The following is a 24,223-nucleotide window of genomic DNA, read 5'->3' on the forward strand; positions in this document are numbered from 1 at the left end:
AGCTCCCTCACAGTTTAAAAACAGATGGGCTTTGCTACTCAGGAAGAAAGAATTTTTCGACGTGCTGAGATTTGGAGAGTCTGTCATCGCCCTTTACTGAACCATTAAAACTCTGAAAAGCAGAAATAATGATACAATTTCCATTTCACTTCAGAAACTTTGGTGCTGTATGTTTCATGTGGTCAACAGTACAAAGCCATCATCGTTTTCACATTATTATACAGAGAACAGACAAATATTTGCAAACTTTGAATTAGCTAAAGTATTTTTTACAATCTTTTCATCTTTTTTTTTTAAAAAAAACATATCTCAAGACTTTATTGTCTTTGGGATGAAACAGGATACGAAGCTGAGAACTGGATCACTTGGTCCTTTCTCTTCTTATCTTTTCCCAGTTCAGGATGTTTGCATCTCTTAAGAGCCAGCGTTCTCCTAGACCTGCAGTTGGGCTCAATGCATTCAAGCCTCAGCACAATCTTCCTGGTAATTTTAGGCTTTTTCTGGAAAATCAGTTTAGTCTGCCCACCGTAGCCACTCTGCTTCTTGTTATAATGGTGCTTTCCCTGGGCACACAGAGAGACCTTGCCCTCCCTGTTCTGAGGGATTGGTGCCTGCCATACTTCTTACAGAAAGTCTGATGGGTTTTAGGAACGTTCACCATGTTTACGTGAACACTGTTGTCATGTAAAAAAAGCTTTTAATTTTTTCCTGATCGAATATTCAGGATGCTAACAAAATAGCTAATATTTCAACGTCAGACCTATGAATACTGTATGTGTGTGTGCACGCACAAACGTGCGCCCACATGTGTATGCATGTGTGTGTGTGTGTGTGTGTGTGTGTGTGTGTGTGTGTATTTCAGCTCTGCAAGGTATAGCTTTCCTTCCTGCCACAGAGAGGGTGGGCATCTCCTTCCAGGATGTCCAGAATTTTTCTAGTTTTAGCCATGGAAAGTTCCAGTTTCCTGGGAAATTCCTCTATCCTAAGCAAACCAGGACTGTTATTTATGCTAGTCACAGGAGACTTTACCTCAGTGCTGTCAGATGCTACTATAAATTGCTGTAGAGTCTTTTTTCCTTTCTTTTTCAAGTTTATTGAAATATAATTGATACATAATATTGTGTAAGTTTAAAGTGTACACCATGTTGATTTGATACATTTATATACTGCAATGTGATCACCACCAGGGTGTTAGCTAATACATACCTCTATCACATCACATAATTGCCATTTCTTTTTTTTTTCCTGTGATGAGAACGCTTAAGATCGACTCTTTTAGTAACTTTCAAGTATGTGGTACAGTATTGCTATCTATAATCACAAAGCTGTGCATGAGATCCCCAGAACTTATTCCTATTCTAAAGGGAAGTTTACACTTTTTGACCAACATCTCCCCGTTTCTGCCATCCCCTAGCCTCTGGTAACCACCATTCAATTCCGTTTCTGTGAGTTTGGCTTTTTTATATTCCACATACAAACAAAATCATACAGTATTTGTCTTTCTCTGTCTGATTTATTTCACTCAGCATAATGTCCTCTAGGACCATCCATACTGCCCTCAAGATATTAAAACTGGAACTGCCATATGATCCAGCAATCCCACTTCTGGGTACATATCCAAAGGAAATGAAAACAGGATATCTGAGGTCCCTGCATTCCCCTGTTTACCTTTTGTGATAGCCATAGCAAAAAGCCTTTTTCTTGATGGAAGGGCCTGGCGCCTTAAGGAAGCTGTGAGAACCCATTTAAACCCTGATCCTAATGTAAGAAGCTTGGCATCTGCCTTAGTTTCCATTTGGAGCTGGAAACCAAATCATTGGAGAAGGAATATGTAGTTTGTAAAACCTGTCCTGCAAACAAACCTAGGAGTTACCAAGACTTCCAAGGGTTCTTTCATCACAAGCCCTGCAGGATATTTAAGAGGAGGGACTATAACATTCCCTCAAAAAGGTAGAAGCAGCCCTGGCCAGTTCAGGAGACCTAGGTTCTTAACCTGGTGCTGTCTGGCTAGCCGTGTAAACTTGAGTAAGTCTCTTTGCCTACATGGTTGGCTAACCAACTGCTTGACCAGTCAGCTGGCAGGTTGGGCTGGGAGTCCTCTTCCCAGATATCTGACTCTCATTGTTACCCCTTGCCAGTTACATGGTATTAACCCTGCCCCTCTCTAATAATCTCCATATGCTTGTGTGTCCCAGCGATCGGGCAACTTGAGGTAAAGATATAGACCTTCAATAGGACATGTTTCTTCAGGCTATCAATAAGTTTCCGTAGGGATGATAAGGTTAGGGAACAACAGTTTTCTAGAACATTTACTCCTCTAATAATCAGGATTAACATTTCTCCCCAAATTCGGAAACCAATTAGAATTTCTACCACATGGAAGCTAGTTACTAAATGACACTACACCCTTGTGTTTAATTACTAGTGAAAAGAGAACAATATGGCATCATTTAATCGAAACAATAGAAAGGACAGCTTTAAGTGATAGAAGAGCTATGCTGGGGTTTTAACCTTAAAATAGAGAGATCATACATAGCTTTATCATAATGTTGTATACTTCTTCCCATTACAATTTGACTCTCATTTTGGGGTTATTAACCCCATCATGGCATTTTATTTAAAAAGTAAGCTTTTATCACACCAACATAGAAATAAGGAGACAACACTGTTTTCATTGCAGCTGAGCGCCAATGCTGCAGATCCCAAGGCGACAAAGCTTTGTCCCAGAACAAATTTGTCTCCCTCACTTTTGCTTTGTGACATTGGAAGGAACCATCAACAAGCCCAATACTTTCTATGTTCACACTTTTTTGTGTTAAAGGCGGAGTAGGTCAGTAAAAATTAATTAGAAGACCTACTTAAGCAGAAAAGGGAAATTTGGTGAGCAATTTCCCTTCTTGGTGAAAACCTCATCCCAGGCAACAGTTTCTCCTGAGCAAGTGCCTTTATTTCTGATCCAACAGTGGGGTATTTCTTAGCTTCTGCAGCCCGTCTGCGTCCATTTCCACAATGACTGAACAAATGCAATTAGCTTGCAGTGAGCCAAGTAATAGTTCTCTTAAAGGACTGGGAACACTTTCTTAGACTCTAATATGCACGGACATCTGCCCCAGGTTCTTTCAGCCAGGCTCCCATTCGTACCAACCACATGTCTTTTCCCAGTGCACCAAGGCAAAAGCTTTGTTGCAAGAAAACAATACCAGGGGATTGAAGAGCCAGCTGAGGGTGTGGATGGGGAGAAGCAAGGCCTTACTGCCATTTCTAGCTGGTAAAATCTACACAGAAAGAAAGAAAACTAACACTCATGACACGCCTACTGAATGCCAGGCATTGCACTTATGCTTTTACAAGCATCATGCCAGTGGTCTAGAACATCGGTTCCATCAGACCAGAGACCTCATCTGCCTTGCCCACTACTGTATCCCCAGTACATATGAGAGGCACTCAAAGAGTATTTGAAGACCCCTAGGAGTCATCTCCACCCTCATATTTGGTAGAATCCAATGTAGATATCTTCTCACTGTCAGTGGTCTGGGAAACCAGCTGGCTGCTCAGCAGTCATCACACCTAGGAATCCTCTGAAAGCTTGAAGGTAGTAACTCCAAGACTTTCAGAGTTAAAAGAACTTGGAAACATTTTCATGGATACCTTTGATTCACTGTTCAATGCAGAGGCCATAGTGAATAGTGTCTGAATGACCACGTGTGGATAAAAATATTTGAATGAGACAATCTAATCTTGAAAGGGGCCCTCCACCTTCACCGATTAAATTAGCTAACACTGTTCTCTAAAGTTACTGGTCATCCAGTATTCTTCATCTGTATTTCTTCAATATTTGTCTTCAATAATAAATACGTGAGAGTCTGCTATGTGAATGTTACACACTCTACCAGGGACGGTGGGTTTTACAAACTGAAACAGACATGGCCGCAGTTGACCAACTGGCCAGCATTAAGACTCCTGCATGCCAGCCCACTGGTAGGTATATTTAATCAAATCTAAGATGTGTTAAATGTACGACACATCTTGATTTCAGAGATGGTATAACGTGAAAAATGGTATTTTTACCTCTACCTGCATTTAGTTCTTCTCTGTTCTTTCTTCTTACCACTGACCCACACATAGGAATGAAGAAATCTGAAAGTGCATGATGGTTTAGGGTGGAAATGGGGCTCTTCTCATGGTAACAGATGTTGTAGTAAATAGATTATCCATTGAACCCTATTTCAAGCCTCAATGTCCTTCTATTACCACAATCTACTATATCACTTTCATCTGAATACACATTTTGCAAACACACAGAATTTAATCTAAATGGGAATTGACAGTAAAAAATACATTTTTAGTGGCAAAGTAAAGTGATATAAGAATTGAAAAAAACTAGATTCTTATGCTTGTATACTCTTTGGTTGATCCATATTTAAATTCAACTGCCACTGATAAAAAAAGAATTCTAATTTTTTCATAATTAGTGTAAAATGATTTGGCAGGCTAAAATCTGCATGCTTCAAGTACTTTATTCTCGGTAGAAATTTTCAATGAGTTCATATAACAGACATATCCTGAGTCTCATTCCAGAAAATGACACCAATATCTTATGTTTTTGTAGCCCAGAGGAACTTGCCCAAACAACTTACTTTTTAAAAAAAGAAATTAACAGTAATTTTCCTTAAAATCATTTCTCTTTCCAGTTCCTTTGGTGGAGAGGGTGAGTTTTCCATTACTAAGTAGAGTTTTCCATACAACTAAATCAAGACTTCCTAATCATCACGATTTCTAATGCTGAATCTCGAAGAATTTTTAGTATACAGAAACTTGATCAGCAAAGTAACCATAGTTCCCTGGAAATGTTCCCTTCTGTAAATTTATCACAGCAAACACGCTCAAACAGAAAAGCAAAAGGCATAAATATGAAGTCCCTGAACCAACAGCCTCCCAAAGGGAAAGGATGGGTGCTGGGTTTCATAGCACCTGGCATATAATAGGCTTTTAATAAAGATTTAGTTTTTGAATGAATGGATGCATAGAAGGATGGATGAATGGATGGATGAATGGCTTGCGTCACCACGTAAGAAGAAGCTATAATAAGCAAAGGATAATAGTTCCGGGACTATAGAGCATTAAAGAATAGCTACAAGAAACCAGTGAGGGGATCCACTGGCTTAACAGGATGCATTATCTGAGATCAAGTTAGCTAAGACGGAGGTTGTTCTTTATTCCCAGAATGAGTCATGGATTTATTCTATCCCGTAAGGCTAGAGAGATTCTGCGTGTTCACACAGAGCAGGGAGGCAAACTCCAGCAGAATATGGACAGGCTTTCTAAAGTGGGATATTTTAAGAGCTTCAGAGCCCAGTTACTGCTCTGTTGGCTTCCCACTGTGGACTCTGCAAGACCCAAATAAAGTTCATGCGGGTTATTTAGAAAATTAGATGATTTCGTGTATCGTTTCTTGGAGATTGTACAGTCCGTAGATGAATTGCAACAGAGGTAGGTACCAAATCCTTGAGTTCTCAGTCTGCACCCAGAGCTGGCTCTTCTAAAACATAATGCTTTCCTGAGTCTCTAGCAAGAAGGCCAACGGTTTGACAGATGGACTCTTCTTGAGTCCTGAAAATAACTGATATGGTGGCCAAAGGTAAGCAGAACAGTCATTTGACTCCATACTTGCCATCTAGCCTTGTCACGTGTCCTAATCAAAGCCAGAGGGCAGAGTCCGATGGCGAACATTTCTGCCATCTGCTGCAGAACCCCTCTCCCGTCCCCCAGTGAGGGGTGGGAGGAGAATGCAGCCAGGAGCCACCTTGCTTTGACTAATTCTAAACCACAGCAGCTCAGTGGCAGCAGAACTGCTGAGCTGGGTTTTACTTCGCCTCAGGTGTCACTGGCAACACTGTCAGTTGAGCAGGGATCACTGCTGAACCTTTATTTCTGGCAATGAGGCGAGAAATAGCAAAGGCACAGCTGGATCTTATGATCACAGGTCGGGTTTGCAAGGCTTAGGGTTGGGGAGGGAGAGAGTCATCTTTTAATTCACTACCTGAACAGTCAGGCTGGAAGTCAAAATCTATAAAATCGAAGAGGGAATTCCATATTTTGTCTGCTTCCTGTTCTCAGATGGGGTTGTTCTTTCAAAAGAAAGAGCAGTGTTCCTTTAGGGGAGTTAAATGAAACAAGTAACCCCGCCTGCCCCGAAAAGAAGTAAAAGTCTTGGATTTAAATAATTTAAATACAAATCCTGTCTTCTCTTTTTTTTTTTTCTGTTGCATATCCTTTATTGTTTTTTTTTTTAAACATCTTTATTGGGGTATAATTGCTTTACAATGGTGTGTTAGTTTCTGCTTTATAACAAAGTGAATCAGCTATACATATACATATGTTCCCATATGTCTTCCCTCTTGCGTCTCCCTCCCTCCCACTCTCCCCATCCCACCCCTCCAGGCTGTCACAAAGCAGTCTTCTCTTAATAGCTTGTCTATAAACTTCTTGAGAGTAGGGACCTTGTCTTCTCCCTCTTTTATGTCCCACAGTACAATTTATGGTGCCACGCACAAGGCAGGGAGTGAATAAATCTTTTTGGAATGAATGAAAGAATACAGACTCAACAGAGCTTAAATCTCCATCAGGCAGAAATGTGTAGGCCTGAAAGGAGACATAAAAAACACACACACAGAATAAAAACTTCCGCAACTAGTATATTTGGAAGGAAATACTCCTGTAGATAAAGCAAGGACTTAAGGGTAAGAGCACCGGGGGCAAATCCTGGCTCCACCACCTTCTGTGTGACCATCAGGAAATTATCCCATTTCTTTTTCAAACTTTTTTATTTTTTGTTTTTAAAGAAGTTGAAGTATATTTGATTTACAATAATTCAGGTGTACAGCAAAGTGATTCAACTATACGTACAGAAATTATCTTATTTCTTGAGCCTGAATTACTGACTTTGCAGGGTTGTCATGATCCTGTGAAGACATAAGTCAGATTATATTACCCCTCTGCCCCAAGACCTCCCTCCAGTGGCTTCCCATCTCATGCCAGGTAAAAGCCAAAGTCCTGACAAGAACATTCTCCCTACGCTGGCCTCAACCTCGACTTTCTGTGGGAGAAGAACTAAGACAGATCCTATATATTTTGTTGATTTCTTTCATTTATTTCCTGTTTTACTCCTAGAACATAAGCTCAGCGAGGGCTGAGAACTCATAGACTTTATCCACAACACTTTGAATGGTACCTGGAACTCAATATATATGTATTGGATGAATGGATGAGTTTCTAGCACAGTATCTGGCACATAGGAGCACTAAATGGAGATTTTCACCATGAGTCGGCCCTCTTGCTGATTGTTAAATCAGCAGATGTGAAACCCGAGCATACGGAGAACCACCTGTATTCTTTGCACTGGACCATTTTACACCAGGGACTAGAGCATCCGGAGATTCTGGTATTCTCAGGGCTCCTGGAACCAACCCCCTGCACAGATACTGAGGAACGACTGTATTCTTATTGTCTAGGATCTCAGGAGGAACTAAAGCTACGTACTGCGTGCTTTACATTAGACACAAAAGTCAGTCTTCTAAGAACAAAACCATAAACATATACAGTGAAATGTTTTTATATAATATTTTTAAGACCCCCCCCCAAAAAAACCCAATAAAACGAATAGGAGACACAGACCACAGAGTAAAGAGCAGCTGCAAGAAGAACCTTAAAAGGTAGGGCTTCCCTGATGGTGCAGTGGTTGAGAGTCTGCCTGCCGATGCAGGGGACACGGGTTTGTGCCCCGGTCCGGGAGGATCCCACATGCCGCGGAGCGGCTGGGCCCGTGAGCCATGGCCGCTAAGCCTGTGCGTCCGGAACCTGTGCTCTGCAACGGGAGAGGCCACAACAGTGAGAGGCCCGCATACCGCAAAAAAAAAAAAAAGTAGAAAGAGGTAAGGATCTTCAGTGGGAAGAGTTAATATACAAGAAAATGGAGTAAAGAAAGCAGAGAAGGAAGAGGCTCAGAGAAAGGAGAGAGAGACAGAGACTATTAATTACATATTTTTGCAATGCTGTCTCCACCTTTATAACTTTGAGATGCCAGTTTGAGGATTTAAAAAGCTCTATTTTCTTTCCTTGAAGAGATTTTCCCTAGCACATTGCCAGCGTGGCAACTGCATTGATTCCATTCAGTGGTTCCAAAGAGGCATACTTTCTCAGGGATTCAGATTTCAAACATTTTTTCAGAGTTGCTAATATAAAAAAATCTTCTCTTCATGATTACACATCTGGAAAACCCAAATGAATCACAGGAAGAGCTACTATGATAATAAAAGAATTTAGTAAGGTAGCAATTTTTTAACAAAGAAAAATAAATACCTGTTATATATAATAAACAAAAAGCTAGTGAGATATAAAAAAAGATCACATTTATGATAGTGAAAAAGAGAAGACATACATCTTTCAGGCGTCAATCTTACGAAGGAGCGTCTGAAACCCATATGAAGAAAACTGTAAAACACTCCTGAAAAGACACAAAAATAGGCAAACAAATAGGAGGACTTTTTTGGGCTGGAAGACTTAAGATCAAAAAGATATCAGTTCTCACTAAGCCAATGTATGAATTTAATGTGATCTAAATTTTAAAATTTGTTAGTTTTTTTTCCCCTCTGGGCCAGAGAGGTTGATTATAGAGCTCATTTGGAATAACAAGAAAGAAAGCAAAACACTCTGGAAAATAAAAGGAATGAGAGAGAAGGGAGGGTGGGTAGACCTATCAGATATTAAAACACCCTATAAAGCTTCTATAATTTAAGAGGCTTTGTATTGGTACTTGAATAGACAAACATGATACAGGATTTTAAAAAATCCAGAAACAAACTCACATGAATATGAAAATTGCATATATAGTAAAAACTACATCTTAAGTCAGTAGGGAAAAGATGAACTTTTTCATAGGTGGTATTGGGATAACTGCATAACCATATGGAAAATTAAAACTTAAATCTTTACTCATGCTGTACACCAGGATACATTGTAAATGTGTATGTTTAAATGTTTAAAAAAAATAAGATACTAGAAGAAATTATGGGTGAATACTTTTTTAACCTTAGAGTGAGTAAAACTTTCCTAATTATGACTTGAAATCTAAAAGCATAAGCAAAATGATTAATTTGATTATAAGAAAAACACTTTTTATGGGCAAAAAAAAGCATAAGTAAAGTAAAAAGACAAATGACACTAAGGGAAAAATTCATGCATGAGACAGTCAATAAAGCTAATTTATAAAGAGGTTCTACAAATAAAGAAGAAAAAACTCCACCAAAAAGTAATCTAGAAATATGAACAGATAGTTTATGGGAAAATAAATGGACTCACTCTTAAACAAATGAAAAGATGCTCAAGATTACTTTCAGTAAGGGAAATAAAAATTAAAATTATTCTGAGACAGAGAAAGACAAATATCATATGATATCACTTATATGTGGAATCTAAAAAATGATAAAAATGAACTTATTTATAAAACAGAAACAGACTCACAGACATAGAGAAGAGACTTATGTTTACCAAAGGGGAAAGGTCGGGGAGGGATAAATTAGGAGTTTAGGATTAGTAGATACAAACTACTATATATAAAATAGATAAACAACAAGGTCCTACTGTATAGCACAGAGAACTATATTCAATTCAATAGAAACTAAAATGGAAAAGGATCTGAAAAAGCATCTGAAAAGGATCTGAAAAGGTATCTATCTACCTATATATATAGATAGATAGATACATCTGAATCACTTTGCTGTATACCAGAAATTAATACAACATTGTAAATCAACTTTACTTCAATTAAAAAAATTATTCTGCCATGCCATCAAATTGAAACACCTCAAATATGATGAAATCCCTATGTTCATAATGACATATATAAAAAAAATGTTTTCATTCTTCCCTCTGGAAGATGTCTGTGAACCAATTCATTAATGTGAAAATTAGTAAACAAAGAGAAAGGATCAAGCATTTATCCTGCCTTCCTTAAGTGATTGTCCTTCAGTCTAGTCAAACAGGTGATAAAGGGAACTTTTGCTTAACAGAACCATTCCAGCTAATGAATGAGGAATTATGGAATTTATATTTCACCATTTTGCAACCCCTAATGAATTAATGGATTGGCAAAAATCTAAAATTTGACACGTGTGCTTCTCATTTACCCTATCTATCCCACTTCTGGATCTAACCCAATGATACACTGGCAAAGATTTGAAAACCCATATTCAAAAGGCTATTCTTCACAGCACTATTTTTTTTTAATTTATTTTTGGGTGCGTTGTGTCTTCGTTGTTGCGCGCGGGCTTTCTCTAGTTGCGGTGAGCAGGGGCTACTCTTTGTTGCGGTGCGCGGGCTTCTCATTGCGGTGGCTTCTCGGTATGGAGCACGGGCCCTAGGTGTGCAGGCTCAGTAGTTGTGGTGCACGGGCTTAGTTGCTCCGCGGCATGTGGGGTCCTCCAAGACCAGGGATCGAACCCAGCACCCAAGTAGCAGCCTTGCCAAATAAACCAAATCTGAATCTGATCATCCATCTACCTATCACTTCATAAGAAAGACAGCAGACAGAGGGACAGGTTAAATGTCACAAGCGGGAAAAATCAGCAAAATCTAGACTGCTGGAAACCCTACAGGATAAACACCCAGTCACGTACGCAAGCCAGTGCAGGGAAAACAAAGGATGAAGACAGACATAAGAGAGTTGTCATCCAATGCCCTGCCGGGGCCATGTTTGCATCGTGATTCAAACAAACAGATGGAGCAAAACCATAGAAATGTACAACACAACCAGAAAAAGGGAAGCCCCACCTGGGTATTTAACAAAATGAAGGCATTCCTATTACTTTGGTTTGGATGTGATGATACATAATATATAACACACACATATACTTTATTTTAAATAAAGTTGCTCTAAAACCAGCTTGTGTAGCAATCCACCCAGTATACTACATTATTCTTTTTCCGTTCATCTCTAGCTTGCCTCCTGGCACCTGAGTCCACGTCCCTCCATCCTTTTCACGAAATAGGAACAGAGAAAGATGCATCCCACGGTGTCTTTACCAACCAAGCCCAAGACTAAAGCGCCTTCAGTCAGAAAGAAATGCTGCTTCCTTTTATTCTTCACGAAGAGGAAAGCAGTTTCTCCCCCATCAACATCAAACAAGGAGGTTGGGAAAACCCATTTGCCTCCCAAGAACCTCCCTCAGAACCTCAGAAATGCCTGCAGTTCTGGGGGGGGTCCCACTTTTACAAACTGTCCCCTGTGCAAAGCCTCCCAGAAAGTGTGCTGGTCCTTAAGTGGGGATGGAAAGGACCTCTGCAATGACCTTCAGTCCTGCCCTTGGGGTCTGAGATTGCTGGACACAGGACGGTGGCCCGAGAGGAAAGGGGGAGGCCTCTGCAGTGGGGACAGCTGGAGGTGGGGAGGCCGCCCCAATCCTGTCCCCTCCCCCATGACACGGAGAAGTTGCTGTTTGTGATCCAGACTCCTGTGCAGTCATACTTCCCGTTTCCACTTCTAATGCTGATCCTACATTGTCCTCCTTCACCTTTCCGTTCCCCCAGGGACACGGCTTCTCCCTAATCAGAGACTCTCCTGTCCCCGTCCCATCAGAGGAGGGGCGCATCTCTGGCCAGGGCCGCTGCCCTGACCACGCTCCCTTCCTGCCGGCCCGGCCTGAGGTCGTAGGGATTCCAGAAAATCTTTCCCCCTTCCCCCCGGCTTTCGCCTTCTCCCCAGCTTTTCCACTCTTCTCAGTGGTACAGTGTTATTGTGGAGAAAAGTACTTTTCCGAAACGAATCTGTGCTAGGATCTTAGTGTTTAACAGCCTTTAGCGCTTTTTGAGAATTGTCTACCCCAGAGGCTGTTTCATCTGAGAAAGTGCCAGAAGAAACCAGTGGTGACGACTAAGATGACCCAACATGGGCACTTGCTTTTCTGTTCTACACGGCGGGGAGGCTGGTGGTGCCCGGCTTGGGTCCTCTTTACCATCGGGTAGATGCCTCCACCTCCGGGCTGCTGAAAAATGTTGACTGGTGTTAAAGATTGAGTTGTGCCACCCCAAAAACTCCTGTGTTGAAGTTCTAGCCCCCAGCACCTTATACTGTGACTTTATTCGAAATAGGGTCTGTGCTAATGAAGTCATGGGAGGGGCAGTTAAACCAATATGACTGGTGTCCTTATGCAAAAGTCCCCTTTTATTTGAACCCTTACAGGGGGAAGACAACATGAGGAGATACATGGAGAATATTCTTTTTCAAATTCTTTTCCATTATAGGTTGTTATAAGATATCGAACAGAGTTCCTGTGCTACACAGTAGGTCCTTGTTGTTTATCTATTTTACATATAGTAGCTTGTATCTGTTAATCCCAAACTCCTAATTTATCCCTCCCCTATCACCTTTCCCCTTCGGTAACCATAAGTTTGATTTCTATACCTGTGAGTCTCTTTCTGTTTTGTAAATAAGGTCATTTGAATCAATTTTATAATTTTTTATTATGTTTTAATTTTTTTTAACTTTTTATTTTATATTGGAGTATAGTTGATTAACAGCGTTGTGTTAGTTTCAGGTGTGCAACAAAGTGATTCAGTCGTAAATACATGTATCTATTCTTTTTCAAATTCTTTTCCCAACTAGGTTATTACAGAATACTGAGCAGAGTTCCCTGTGCTATATAGTAGGCCCTTGTTGGTTATCCATTTTAAATATAGCAGTGTGAATAATTTTTTTAGATTCCACAATAAGTGACATCATATGATATTTGTCTTTCTCTTTCCGACTTACTTCACTTAGTACGATCATCTCTAGGTCCATCCGTGTTGCTGCAAATGCATTATTTCACCCTTTTTTGTGGCTGAGTAATATTCCATGGTATATATGTACCACATCATCTTTTATTTATTTATTTATTTTTGCAGTACGCGGGTCTCTCACTGTTGCGGCCTCTGCCGTTGCAGAGCACAGGCTCCGGACGCGCAGGCTCAGCGCCCATGGCTCACGGGCCCAGCCGCTCCGTGGCATGTGGGATCTTCCCGGACCAGGGCACGAACCCGTGTCCCCTGCATCGGCAGGTGGACTCTCAACCACTGCACCACCAGGGAAGCCCCTGTACCACATCTTCTTTATCCATTCGTCCATCAATGGACATTTAGTTTGCTTCCATGTCTTGGCTATTGTAAATAGTGCTGCAGTGAACATTAAGGATCTTGATTTTGGACTTCTGGCCTCCAGACTGTGAGTCAATACATTTCTGTTGTTTAGGTTCCCCCCCACCCCATCTGTAATACTTTGTCACTGCAGCCTGCGTGGGCTAATACAGCTGGTAACGCACTACTGGCCCCAACTCCTGAGCATTCTCCTTGTCCTAGTGGAAGTTGCTGCACCTCACCCCATGGCCAGTGACAGTGACGAAACGTGATATCAAGGGCCAGCCTTCTTGCCTCTAAAGGGACCAACTGTGTGGTACGATTCCTGCTCCAGAGCTCCCCGTGGGATCTGGTCTCCAGTGGAGCCCACATTCTCACCTGCTTCTCCCCCAAAACACATCTCCCCTACCCGTCCTCTCCTGACCCTTCCTGCCCTTGTTCTGAGAGCACTTCCTCAATGAACCCCCTGCATAATGTCCCTGCTTCTGGGAGCCTGATGTAAGATACTCAGCATCTAAGTAAGAGAGTATCTGGGTAGCTGGTACCCACCACCCCTTCTCAGCACAGAGGCAGGTCCTACCCCATCTACACATCTCCAGCTTGATATCCTTCCTCCCTGAAACCTCATGGCTCTGATAGCTAGGACCCTGGGGCACTCCAGAAATCCAACTCCATCAGGGAGACTCCAGGGACACCAAGTCCCCCTCCCCTCCACTGAGCAGCATCGCAGAGCCCCAGGGAGACCAGCACATTTTATTCCTCTGTTTCCATGGCTCCTTCCCCACGTACACGGCTTCTCAATGCATTTAATGTGCCACCGTGTTGGGGATGCCTGTGGATCATTACAGAGCCTATTCAAGTCCTTGTCAGCAGGCCTCCCAATGTGACAGACAGACGAGGGGAAAAGAAAAAGAAAGGGAGGGAAATCTTACTGTTTTAAGATTCACTAAGGGAAAAAAATCCACCTGTTTTCCCACGAGATTTCACGTCGCTAATGGTTTCATCTCTCAGTTTTCTCTTGCAGTAATGAAAAGAAAGTATTTTTCCCCTCATTTTGCAGGCATTTTGGAGGAGAGGTAATATTTTTGGTTTTGTTTTTCGCTTTTTTGTGTGTTTTTTTTTTACCTCTAATTGGGTTCCTCACTCTAATGACGGCACAAAAAGCAAATAGGAAGGGACAGATTATGTAAATCACTTTCCCTTTGATCATGCTTCAGCGCGTCCAAGCCAACCCACACTTACACATGGTTTCCATGTGCACGCAGAGCAGATGGTGTTAAGGGTGTAGGTTTGCACTCAGAAGCCTGCTTGCTACTGAAAACTGCTGCTCCCACAGCTACAAAGCATCTCAAAGACAAGGTAATTCCAGAGGAAAAAGAATTCAGAGTCCCCCCCCACCCCCCCGCACCTTCCGGTCAGCTTTCCGATGCAAATCTTCTGTAAAGTTGTCTCCAGAGATCAAATGTTTTTCTCTAAGAAAAACTTCCAGAATATTCAGGCAAAATTCTACCCTAAGTAGCCTATATTTTAAAATATAGCTGCAATAGCAGGTGAAGTAGTTAAGTCTTTCTTCTATTCAGGGTTTCTCCCACCTAGAGTTTCACATCTTCCTCTGGGTCATCCCAGAAGTGACACAATTCAAATTCGCGTTTCCTATTTCTTATTGTTTTAATGGGCATTGTTTTAAATTTTTGCTCCTAATTTAAAAACAGGATCAAAATACAGAGCAACAACATTTAAAACAATGTTATTTTATCCCACTCATCTTTGTGAAAATATGCTATTTGTCTACTCATCCTGGATTGAAGATGGAAAGATGAGCGAGATGCAGAAGCTGTGCTCAAGAATTTTACAGTCAAATATTAAGGCAAGAGACTTTCCTGGTGGCACAGTGGTTAAGAATCCGCCTGCCAATGCCAGGGACGCGGGTTCGAGCCCTGGTCTGAGAAGATTCCACATGCCACGGAGCAACTAAGCCTGTGCACCACAACTACTGAGCCTGCGTGCCACAACTACTGAAGCCCACGTGCCTAGAGCCCGAGCTCCACAGCAAGAGAAGCCACCACAATGAAAAGCCTGCGCGCTGCAATGAAGAGTAGCCCCCGCTCGCCACAACTAGAGAAAGCCCAGCCCGTGCGCGGCAACGAAGACCCAATGTGGCCAAAGATAAATAAAATAAATAAATAAATGTATTAAAAAACTATATTAAGGCGATAAAAAATACTCTTAAGTTGATCACAGGGCAACATTCAGTGCCTGTCATGAGGATTTTGCACAGTGGTGCGGGGAAGGGAAAGCGTGATCCCACTGGGTTGTGGGTTTGGGAGAGCACACGGCTTAATAAATGTGATTTCAACAGCTAGAGATGGGAGGGGCATGGCATGGAAATGCAAAACTATTTTCCGTAAAAGGGACAACCTGTGTGTGCCAAGACACAGAGGCAGGAAATGTCAGGCCCTGTTCACTGCATGGAAACCAGCCCAGTGTGAGTAGATAAGCAGTCAAGATAGTAAAGGCAGATCAGCTCCGGATCGTAAGGTCCCGCGAAGGCCTTGGGGGAGGAAGTCTGCTTAATGCTGAGAGACTAGAATCCATTATAAAGTTTTTGAACAAATCAGTGACTTGATCATAAGTGGTCTGTGTTCATTTCCTAGGGCTCCCGTAGCAAAGTACCACAGACTGGATGGATGGCTTAAACAAAAGAAATTTATCTTCTCACATTTCTGGAGGCTGGAAGTCCAAGATCAAGGTGGCAGCAGGGTTGGCTTCTCCCCTGGGCCTCTCTCTAGCCCCAGATGGTCATCTTCTCTTAGGTTTCTTCACATGGTCTCCCCTGTGTGCACATCTCTGTGCCCTAGTCTCCTCATCCTACAAGGACACCATTCATACTGGATTAGGGCCCACCTTAATGACCTCATCTTAACTTAATCACCTCTTTAAAGGCCCTGCCTCCAAATACAGTCACATTCAGAGGTACTAGGGGTCAGGACTTCACCATATGAATGGGGGGACACAATTCAGCCCATAATGTAGTGTATGTAAAAAATACCCTTAAAGAGGATGGAGGCAGAAAGAGCAAGTAGTCAGTGGAGTCTGGGAGGCCACTGGAGGCTGGCGCTATGGGTCCAGGGAGAAACAATGAATGGACAGGAATGAGGAGGTTTTGTGAAGATGGATGCTTAGGACTTGGCACTGATGGATGTTGGAAATGTTGGGAGGGAAGGAATCAAAGATAGCTTCATGAAACTCCATGGGCCGGCTTGACATTGGCATGGACCTTTGCGTAAAATAGCTCATCAGTAAACAGGAAGGAAGGGATGGAATAGCGGGAGAGAAGATTTGGGCAGGGACTAGTGTGGGAGGCATATTTGCTTTTTTTTTCTGTAATTTTTTTTTTTTTTTGCGGTACGCGGGCCTCTCGCTGTTGCGGCCTCTCCCGTTGCGGAGCACAGGCTCCGGACGTGCAGGCTCAGCAGCCATGGCTCACGGGCCCAGCCGCTCCGCGGCATGTGGGATCTTCCCAGACTGGGGCACGAAGCCGTGTCCCCTGCATCGGCAGGCAGACTCTCAACCACTGCGCCACCGGGGAAGCCCTTTCTGTAATTTTTAAAATTTATTTTATTGACATATAGTTGCTTTACGATGTTGTGTTAATTTCTGCTATACAGCAAAGTGATTCAGTTATACATATATATAGACATTCTTTTTCATATTCTTTTCCATTACGCTTTATCACAGGATATTGAATATAGTTCCCTGTGCTCTACAGTAGGACCTTGTTGTTTATCAAATTTGCTTTTAACAGTACTTTTGTATTGATTGGCTTTTTAAAAAAAACATACATGCCAATTCAAAAAATCAAACCAAAAATAAATAACTGTGTAATTTCAAAGTCCTTCTGGGCTTGCTTTTTATATCACTGGACTCTCCCCCTGACTCCTGGGCATGTATGTTGAGGAAAGAAAACATCCAAGAAAACAACCCAGGGAAGAAATTATAGTAGTCAAAGGTGAGGTCAGCTGCTAGAAAGAGAAGATGAAATTCACCAGAAACACAACAGAACAGTTATTTAGAGAGAGCAAATTGATGTAAGAAGGATTAACCTTGGACTCTTCCAAGGAGATTCAGTTACTCAAGTTCCACCCGTCTTCCTCCAAAGGTCTCATTACAAGGGGGCTTCAGGCTGTTGACATGATTGAAAGAGATGACACCTATAAAGTGCTGGGCACACCACCTGGTGAACAGTAACTACCCAATATGTTAGCTATTATCAAGGCACTGATAACATCCTATCCGTTATGTATCCCGTTTTGAAGAGCATAGTCTATGAGTGGACCAGATGCAGTGGTTCTTGGTTGATGCCTGAACATCTCCTTCCTTGCAGCTTCCCTCCTTGCCTGCCATCAGAATCCCAACTGTGTTCAGGGACTGGAAGGCCTTGTGCTTCTGTGGACCAGGCTCTCTATAGTTCCAGTGAGAATCTTGATTGGTCTAAGCCAGTCACTGCCATTTTATTCTCCTTGTGGGTGATGGATTTAGGTTTGGAAAAGGGATGTAGTCATGGTCAAGTGCAATGGAAGGAGGAATCTGCTGGGAAATACCTGCGAAATTATTTCCTGTTCTTACAAAGGGGTAGAGATGATGTCATCTGTGTGGTGTGATGGGAATTGTAGCAGCTATCTTTGGACTATGAGGGAAGCCAGCCTAAAAGGACAAACCAAGCCACTGAGGGTACCAGAGAGAGAAGGGGGAGTAAACTGAGTCCTAGATGGTTTTGTTGAGCTGCTGACTTAACCAGTCCTGGCACTGGCCCATCTCAGAACTTCTTTTAAAAGGGTAATGAATGACCTTAACCTTGTTATCTGTCTGTTACTTGCAGCCAAAAGTACCCTAATTAGTATAACTCCCTTTGGTCCACGTGGAAAAGTCCAACTCCTTTTCCTCTGGTGCATGTCTGCCTTCTTCGCCCAGACTAGGGGTGGAGTTTGGGCGTCCCTGTGTGGGGCTCTGTACACCAGCATCCACTACACCAGCAAAGCACACATCCCTGAAACAGCCACCTCTTGGAAGAACCTGGGAAAACAAGTGCAATTTCCTGGTAGCCAAAGCTCACACATTTCACTCCAGCTCCCCCCCAAGGTGGACCTTCTGTTCTGAAGTGACTCACATTGCTTTTCCCTGGACTCCTTCCAATGCTTTCAGCATCCTAAACCCCAATGCAGAATTCCAACTGTGGGCTCGTCTGCTTTCTCCAGACTATTTCCTTTGTGTTTGCCAGGCTTCTTTTCTGATATGAGTCACAATGCTTTGCCTACGTTATCTGCTGATCAAGAAACAAGTCAGCCTCCCCGCCCCGCCACCCTGGGCTGTCTGCCATTTTCCCCAGATCCAGTCTCCCCTGCTGGACCTGAAATAGTAACAACCACAACAATGCCTTACATTGCACTACAGAGTTCTCAACAGTTTACAAAGCATTTCCAACATGCCACCTAATTTCATCCTTGCAATGAGGTATGAGCTAAGTAGAGCAGACAGAATTATCCTACTTTGCAGAAGAACCACATTTAGAGACAATGACTTCTTGGACTGAGGTCAAATGGCAGATACCTGGCACTAATAGAAATCGGACCCAGAATCAGACAGTTTCTCTCCATCTAATTCAATTCCATTCCACGTGTATTTACTCTGTCTTCCCTGCATGCTCAGCATTTGGGGGCTTGCCTGGGACAACTGTGAGAAGAGGACTGGCATTCCTGCTTAGAAGAGATAGAGGGAGGTCAAACTGATGCCAAAGAGCAGTGCCTAGGATCAAGTCGCCTCTCATTTTGTAACTTTTGTGTCAATTTAATGTGGTTCCAGGAATTTAATATACTCTGCTATTTCTCCCACTAGGAAGAAGCCCTTTGGTTTGTTTTTTTCTCTTGAACGCTATATTGGGAAATGAAATTCAGGGAGTGGAGGATGTCCATTATCTACAAAGCTGACTGAAGCACGTACTTAGCACAGCGAGCAGAGGCAAACGGGGACTGGAAAGGAGAGTCCCACAGGAGGGGGCTCACAGTGGTGGAGCCAGGACTTATTTGATGAGCTGGATAATAACCTAAAAATATTAGCTATGTTTACAAACACTTATTGTGCTCCAGGTGTATCAATTCATTATTGACGAGTAACAAAAAGCCCCCCAAACCATGTGCCTTAAAACTACAGCCATGTATCATTTCTGAATTGGCTGGACTGGGCTTGGGTGTCCTTGGCTGCCATGTACATGAGTCTGCAATTAGTGGGCAGGGTGGCTGGGGACGGGCTGGTCTACGATGGCCTTGGGCTGGGACGACTTGGCTTTACCGCACATGGTCTTTCATCCTCAAACAGGCCAGCCTGGCCATGTTCTTATAGCAAAACAAAGATGCACGAGAGAGAGACCAGAAGTGCACAGGGTCTCTGGAGGCCCAGGCTCAGACCTGCCCCACGGCAAGGTCACATCCATTGCATTCTCTGAGCCAATGCAAGGCACAAGGTGAGCCCACGTGCAGAGTTGGGGAAATAGGTGTCACCTCTTGATAAGCAGAGATGCAAAGTCACCTGATAAGAGGTTTTGAAAGAGGGAGGGGTGCCGAATAGAGGCCCATTATATGTGTTGAATTTTGAGGGCTGAGAGAAATCTGTAAGATTGACAGTCCTTCAACATGGAAAATAATTACAGGTCAATCCTAAGACCTGTTAATGCACGCTGTGTAGGACCACTTAGAAAAGCATAAGCTGAGGCTTCTTTGATGATTACAAGGTCAAGGGAATATTTTTTGTTGTTGTTTTTTTTGCGGTACGTGGGCCTCTCACTGTCGTGGCCTCTCCCGTTGCGGAGCACAGGCTCCGGACGCGCAGGCTCAGCGGCCATGGCTCACGGGCCCAGCCGCTCCGCAGCATGTGGGATCTTCCCGGACCGGGGCACAAACCCGCGTCCCCTGCATCGGCAGGCGGACTCTCAACTACTGCGCCACCAGGGAAGCCCCTAAGGGACTATTTTTGCATGAGAGAGAGTAGCAGTCCCTGCACCTAAAAGACGAAAGAGCAGTCCAAGAACGGCATCTTTGGTCAAGGTCAGGGATATTAGCACCTCCTGGGGCAGTGCCATTGGGGGAGTTTGGAACGCTCACCACATCCAGATGTGGCTCGTGCTCGCCGTGTGAAGAGGGCTTTACGCACATTGTTATGTGTCAGCCCCACAGCAGCTAAAGGTAAGGAATATTCTGAGATTTGTTATTGAGTTTTATTCATCACACTTTTGAGAACCCCGAGGCAGACAGCAGATGTCAGTTTCATCTGAGCTGTAGTGGACAAGAACACCTCTTTGACGGAAGCAAAGGAGAAAAAGAATCTGTCGTCTACAATTTGTGTTACACAAAAGCAACATCCTTATTTCCTACCAGGCCCCTGGGAGCTATAGAATACTTTAAGGCTTGAATTCTTCTATTTGAAACTAAAATTAGCTGTTAGGAAAATACAACATCTGAGATATGTTTTTGTAATTATCTAAATATCAGTAGTCAAATTTTTAATGGCCTGCTGAAGATCAGACTTGATCTAACACCTACCAACAGTAAACAGGTGGGACAAAAGCATATCTCTCCGTGAACCCAGACATGTCAGTGCCCTTGTTCTATTATAAAGAGTGTTTTAAAAATAAGAACTGCTACCTTTAGAACAACTGTGGACATGTTCTAAAGGACATGTGGAATCAGTCTGGAGACCCTGCTAAAAGTCGAAAATATATGAAATTAATAAACTTGAAAAATTCGAACATATTCCCTTTCACAGGCAGGCAGCAAAATGACCGCTGTGCTCAGAAAAACAAGTGATTCCAGTGAAGGAAAGGACTATAACTGAGGCTTTGTTTGATCATGGCTGAGTTTAAACTCGTTAGAAGAAGCATGATCTGGAAAAGAAGCCAAAGAAGACAGCCAAGCAGGTGAACCGTCAACACCGCCGCTGTTTATTCCCCTTTGCTTTGTTCATCAATTGCCGGACGTTTTGAGCACCTGCTTTTAGGAGGGCATCACCTCAGAGGTAAAAATCTCCGTCTAGCCCTGCAATGGTTCCGAGAGGTTTGAGGGATGGAAGGCAGGGGGACAAAAGGCCTGGCCCCAGCAGCCATGTGCTTTTGGGTCACTACACCAATGCCCACACTTATGTGGCCTTACATGGTCCCACCAGGCACCTGGGACATTTTTGTGTCTCTTCTGAGATGGGCCCTGTCCTTCTGCAGCTCCTCCCAGTGTCTGAGGGCAGTAATCTCCCGTCACCATGCAAGGGTTCTCATGCACCCACCCCCAGCCCCAGCAGAGCCCAGGGAACACCCTCAGGTGCAGGGAAGCACCCAGGACGGGCCTGAGCTGGCCTGGTTGAGCGTGAATTCCACACCCTGCCTCGGGCGAATCTCTAGTCCCTGGGCTCTAGCTCCCCCGCCCCCCCCCACCCCCGGAGCAGAGCCAGGGGCTGGGTCCAAGGATGGACCCCCCTCCTCAGGCCTTGCCTGCTGAGTCAGAACAGGGGCTGTCTCCTGGGTGCAGCAAAGTCAGGGCGTGGCATGCAGCGAGAGTTAAAGGCCCCTGTAGAAACAGATTCCTCACCCGGCCTGAGAAGGCAGCATTGCTACGGTTACATTTGAGATAGAAAATTGGTGGAGGAGAGAGTCTCAGAAACTGGCAACTAAACTCGACAGCTGCCTTTGGCCTTGAGAGACTGAATGGAGATGAGGGGCTGGAACTTCAGCCTCCAGTTCTGCTTCTGACACTTGCTGGCTGTGAGATTTTGGACAAGTTACTTCATGTCTTGGAATCTGTCTCCCCACCAGTGAAATGGGAATAGGAGTTACCTGCCCCAGTGGATCCCTGTGAGGTCTAAGTCTTCTATGATGCATAAAGATAGTAGAGCAATGCAGGCAAACTGTAAGCCCATATAACGGCCAGAGCAGCCCAGCCTCAGGGCACAAGGTGGAGGCCAGGGCTCCTGCCCACACGTCTCACTCTGGGTGGTGACTCAGGCCTCCACCCCAAACAGCCTAAGCAGTAGCTACAGAGGTCAGACAAGAGCCAAGAGCTGCAGAAAGGTTCGGGTCCCTGAGATCAGACTGAGATTTTAGTGGTGAGGAAAAAGAGGCATAGCTGGAGGCCAGAGGATTCTAGGGAAGCCGGGAGGCTCTGACACATGGCCAGTCCAGACTCCCACCTCCACCCCCCACTAGCCAAGCAAACAGGCCAAATCAGCTCTGCCTCTCTCCTCACTCCACACCAGCTTCCCAGCCAGGGCATCCTCTTCTCTGTAAAGGGCCCCGAATGTTAAGTTTAAAGGGCAGGACGGAGGAGTGGACAAGAGAAGGGGAAGGACGTGATCAGCGTCGCCCCAGCCTCATATTCCCCTGGGGAGCCACTCTTCACTCTCACGAGGCCATGTTCGGCTCTGAGCAGCTCTTTGCCCAGCTAACGAGTGCCCAGGTGGGTCTGATGGGCTCAGGTAGGAGGGGAAGATGGTGAGGAGGAAACCGTGCAGGAGGGAGGGGCTGTTCGGGCCCTCGCTCACAAAGAGGCTCACACGTGTGTTCACATGTGCACACACACAGAGGCGCACACACACAGGTCCACCTTCCAGCTGAGTGATGGCGGAGGCAGTGGCAGTAGGACCCTCCAGTGTTCTCCTCTGTTGGTGAAGCCCCAGACCAAGCTCCTAGACAGCGGCTCTTTGTCCAACACTTGTACCATGTCTTCTAGGGCTTGAGTCACTGAGACGCGATGGCCACAGGAACTGGAGAGCTGTAAACATTTAACAACGGGCTCTCAGGGAGCGGCGGGGAGGCCATGATTTGTAGGCCTTGCCAATTTCTATGGTGTAAATACTCCATTGAGGCCAGTTTCAAGCTCTGACATGACGTCACTGAAAGTGTGACTGGAAAGACACAGCTATGATCGGCTGTGGTGAGCAGCACACCTCGCTGGTACCAGGGAATCACAGGTCGTGTGAATGCAAGAAACGCTTCCCAGTTAAAAGACCACGATACTCAACCCCAGCAAGAAACAGAACTGAAACACCAGCAGAGCTGCTGGCTAAAGTTGATGTCTTCAACTGACAATATTTACTTGAGTAAGTGAAAACCATGGAGAAAAACTGGGGGGAAGAAAGGTCCTTGTGACTTTTGCCACAATGCATGGTTAACATATGTGGAATGTTTTTCTGCCCAGAAATTGGCAGAATAAACATTACTGCGTAAGCTCAGGGAGACATCACCTCTTATGAAATTTTTGTTTATTTTGGTGTCAAATAACTTCAAACAGCTTTATATCATACGAAGTCAGAAAAGAACTCACTAGAAAGGCACCCCAATCTAACTGAGGTAACGTGGAAGGATCCTCTGCCTCAGATGCATAGGACCCCCTTGCGTGAAGGATGAAGGGTCATGTGAACCCTCTGGAGTGACTGCCTGGGGTGGGTGGAAGCCAACTCCCCCCTCCTAAGAAAAAGCGAAGTCCTTCTGCAAGTGACAGCCTTGGCCCATTGTTCTGCAAAATCCTCATCAAACAACTTCTTTTCACTCCTCTGCTTTTGCCCAGTTGTTTGCACCTCACATTTTTAGTAGCTTTTCTGAACGTAAACCTGAGATGACTCCCAACGCAGACAGAGAAATCTTCTGTTACAGTCTGTTGAAAAACTGCCCCCTGGAATAAGGGAAGAGAATGGGAAGAGAAAACACATTTCTGTATTTATCTAAAGGAAATGGAGCCTCAAACAATCAGTTAAGATTATAATATTCTTGAGGGAGGCAAAACCCTCAATTCCAATATAAACTATACAATTGGTTATTTCTATACTGTTAAGAAAGTGTCCCAGCCAAATGAACTAAACATACTCTGGGTAGCCCAGATCCCTTACAGAACCGCAATGGGCACAAAGGCAAAGAAGAGATAAAAATAGAACACCTCCCCCAGACGGTAACCCCAGGTGGAAAGCTCTAAACCTATTAGTAGTGTGGGTTTAACATCTCACCCATCAGGAGTTTATTAATGAA

The 24,223-nt window shown here is 43.8% G+C and overlaps 1 pseudogene; it reads right to left on the reverse strand.

Moving 5' to 3' along the window:
- Positions 1-317: 317 nt before the first annotated feature.
- LOC112414632 (60S ribosomal protein L36a-like) lies at positions 318-661 on the reverse strand (annotated as a pseudogene).
- Between the last annotated feature and the right edge of the window lie 23,562 nt (positions 662-24,223).

Source organism: Neophocaena asiaeorientalis, unplaced genomic scaffold, assembly GCF_003031525.2.
Source record: "Neophocaena asiaeorientalis asiaeorientalis breed wild unplaced genomic scaffold, Neophocaena_asiaeorientalis_V1.1 scaffold112, whole genome shotgun sequence".
Classification (NCBI taxonomy): domain Eukaryota; kingdom Metazoa; phylum Chordata; class Mammalia; order Artiodactyla; family Phocoenidae; genus Neophocaena; species Neophocaena asiaeorientalis.